The sequence below is a fragment of the Saccopteryx leptura genome, chromosome 6, assembly GCF_036850995.1.
Source record: "Saccopteryx leptura isolate mSacLep1 chromosome 6, mSacLep1_pri_phased_curated, whole genome shotgun sequence".
Classification (NCBI taxonomy): Eukaryota; Metazoa; Chordata; class Mammalia; order Chiroptera; family Emballonuridae; genus Saccopteryx; species Saccopteryx leptura.
In genome coordinates, this window is record NC_089508.1 from 66,004,646 (window position 1) to 66,008,555 (window position 3,910).

Genomic DNA, 3,910 nt, shown 5'->3' on the forward strand with positions numbered 1-3,910 from the left:
TCATCCTGAAAATGAAAAATGCATAAAAAACTGCACACTGATGACCAAACCCCACCCCAGCTACCTTCTGCTTTGCTTCCAAAATGGTGATAACCGTTCTTATTAACCCTGGACAAGAGATAGATAACTCTCTTCTGATAACATAACCAGCCTGAGGCCAGCAAGCTCATAAAAGCATGCTCAATCAACATCACTAATCACTAGGGAAATGCAAATGTAAACCATGGTGAGATACCACCTCAGACTCATCAGGATGGCTACTATTATTAAAAATAAAAAACAGAAATCACAAGTGTTGGTGAGGATTCAAGAATCTAGAACCCTGTGCACTGTTGAGGATGTAAAATGATGCAGGTGCTATGGAAGATAGAATGATAATGTCTCAAAAAATGCAATATAGATTTATAATCAAGCAATTCTACTTCTGGATATACCTCTAAAAGAATATTTGAAAACAAGATCTTGATGATCTATTTGCACATTCATTCATGTTCACAGCAACATCATTCAAAATAATCAAAAGGTGGAAGGAATCCAAGAGCCCATCAATAGATGAATGGGTAAACAAAATGTGTTATAACCACATAGTGAATATTATTGAGCTTTAAAAAGAGAAAGAATTCTGACACATGCTTCTACATGGATGAATCTTGAAGACATTATGCTAAAGAAAATAAGCCAGTCTCAAAAAGACAAATACTGCATGATTCCACTTATGTGAGGAATCTAGAATACTCAGATTTACAGAGACAAATGTAATTTAGAAAATAGGGGAGGGGGAGGGGAAGGTTGAATAAGGAGTTGTTTAATGGGTATAAAGTTTTAGTATTGCAAGATGAAAAAGGTCTACAGTACAACAATGAGAATATGTGTAACACTAGTGAACTGTACACTTAACAATGGTTAAGATAGTAAATTTTATATTATGTATATTTTACCACAATTAAATTTTTTTTAATTACCCTGAGAAAAATGATCCACGGGTGCTAACCACTCAAACTCCTCTGATGAAGCTCATAGCTGGATAACCCCAAAGAGCAACCAGCAACAACACAAAGTTGTTTTATGCATTGGTGGGATTCAAATAATTTAGCAACTGGTTCTCTGCCCTAATGACTGTTTTAAGTATAAAAAAATGATATAATGAAAGGTAGTTTATTATTTCATGCATTTTATACTTAAATAAGAACAATAAAAGAAGTACACAAAGTAGATTATGTTATGAGAGTTTTTAAAATGTTAATAAAATAATATTAAATAAAATATGACAAAAAACAGTAAAGTTATTTAAGATATTTCCATATTGCTTCTTCATTGCATCCTCACTTTCAATTTTTTTCACCTATGGATGGAATGGGCATTACTACAGGTAATTAGAATATGCTGTTGTGCAGATAAAGTTAAGAAGAGTAAGGAATGTAAATGTGTTATTTCCACATTGGTTAGCTGCCCAGGCACCCACCTTAGAGAGAACCCTGATTACAAGGGCCATTTTAACAACTAGTTTGCAGAACTCAACAAAAATTAGGCATCAGTTCTGCTGATCCCATGCAAACTGGCTGAACTTCATCAGTAGGAAAGGTAAATATCACCAGCTATAGAAAGAGAGCTTTCAGTATAAAAGAAAGAAACCAAAATAAAGAAGTAAGAGACAGAAAAGAAAAGGTAATGTAGGGTTTTACAAGAAAATCCTAAAACATCTATGGTTGATATAATCATAGAGATGAAAGAAATTATCTTCACAAAAAAACATAGGAGGCCATACAGAATATTCACAAAGTTAAAACTATGTGTCAGCATTCATTTATTTAATTCATCAAATCTTTTTTTTTTTCAATTTCTACTGTGTGCCAGGCACTGTTCTAGCCATGGAGCATTCTCCATGGAGCAATAAACTAAACATATATGCACACACTCAAAGGCTAGCAATTTCTTTTTTAAAAATAATAGTAAGAAAGTTTGGAAGATATAATTGAAGAAATCTCCCAGAAAGTATAAAAATAGGAGAAACAATATGAAATTTTAATGATAAATTTATTAGAGAAGGTCCAGTATTAAAAATAACATCAATGAGGATTCCAGAAGGGGAAAACAGAGAGACAATATTATGTAAAATAAAATCAAGCAAACTTTCTTGAAGTAATAAAAACAAATTCCAGATTGAAAGAACCCATGGATTAAAATAAAGTCTAGAGAGTGGCAAAATGGCATTGGAGTAGGCGGATGTACCAACTTTCACCTCCCAGAAACAAAGCAGATTACAAATTAATTTTAAGAACCATCATCTGGAAAATCTGGATAAACCAACTTTGGACTAAACTAAGAGGACTTTTTATTCAAGGAACACTGAAAAAGCCACACTGAGACTGGTAGGAAAAGCGAAAATGCAGAAAGGGCTGCTCAGCTCCTGGGAGCAAACGGCAGCCTGAGAGACTCGCATGGCAAGAAGTGAGTTTAGCAGAGAAGGGAAGGTCCTGAACCCCAGGAACAAAGCCCCAGCCTGCAGCCCCAGAGCCTAGAAGAGGCATAAGGACAGTATTTAGCTGTGAAACAAGTCAGGATACTGTTTGTGAGAAAGAGATAGATTTCTCAGACCCAGGATTCTTCTAAAGGGACCACACAGAAAACCTCTCTCACAACCACCCACCCAGGGCTTTGGGGGATGGGGAGAGAGGAGAGAACCAGAGTAGCAGGAAGGGAGTGTAATCTAGGAGGCACAGGGAGAAACACTTTGAGGGACAGCCACCCTAACCCCTGGGCTGAGTCACTCCCAAAATCTGAAGTGAATATTTCCCCTGGAACCAGCAATACCAGCAAAGGGAAGCAGGACACCAGCCAAACAAGCTTTCCTGCTGCAGTCAGAGCAGAGTCGCTTAGAAGGAGGGAGCTTTTGGGACTACAGTATGGAGTGTTAGGGTCTGAGCTACAGCGCCCCCACCCACATGGCTGAGGGCTTGCCGGAGGGTGGGCAGTGGAGGGACATGTTCCATCAGCAAGGGCAGAAGCCAGCCAGCTGTGACTGAGGCCCCGGTATGAGCTCAGTCTTGCCTGGTGGGGGCAGAGGGGATGCGGGATAGCGATCCCATCAGGCTGCGAGCCCGCTTGCAATCTCGCCTGTGGGGGAAGGGCGGGAGCCCCAGAAGGGGCTGAGACCCATCGCTTAGTAAGGGCATGTGGGCTTGCAGCCTCACCTGGCCTGCAGAACTGAGGCTTGTCGCTCGATGGGCCACCCGGCTCCTCCCACGGGGGCAGGGAGAAAACCCAGAAATAGGTGGAGACCCGCAGCTGAGCAAAGGTGCTCAGCCCTGCCCTTGGAGCCAAGGCTTACAGCCCCAGCATGGCACATAACCCCACCTATGGGGCAGGGTGAAGGCTGAGACCGCGGAGGCTTGTAGACCCGGGCACATGATCACAGCTCCTCCCAAGGAGGAGAGGCAGAAATAACAGCAACAGCCCTAGCAGGCTGGCATCGGCAACACCCATACCTGAATGCCCTAGGCTGCAGCGGCAGAGGGGGTTGTGGGCCTGCAGACAGACCACACCTAGGAATTACAGAGGCCACACCCATTGGACTCCAGTGGCCAAAACCTTCTTATACACAGACAAAATGGGAAGGCAGAGAAATGCAACACAAATGAATCAAGAGAAATCTCCAGAAAAGGACCTGAATGAGTCAGATATAACCAAATTACCGGATGCAGAGTTTAAAATCATGATTGTTAGGATGCTCAAAGGTCTTAGAACAACAATAGATGGTCATTACAAACACCTAAATAAAGACATAGCAAATATAAAAAAGGACATTGAAATAATAAAAAAATAAGTCAGAAATGACAAATACAATATCAGAAATGAAGACCACAATGGAAGGAATTAAAAGCAGGATGGATGAAGCTGATGATCAAATCAG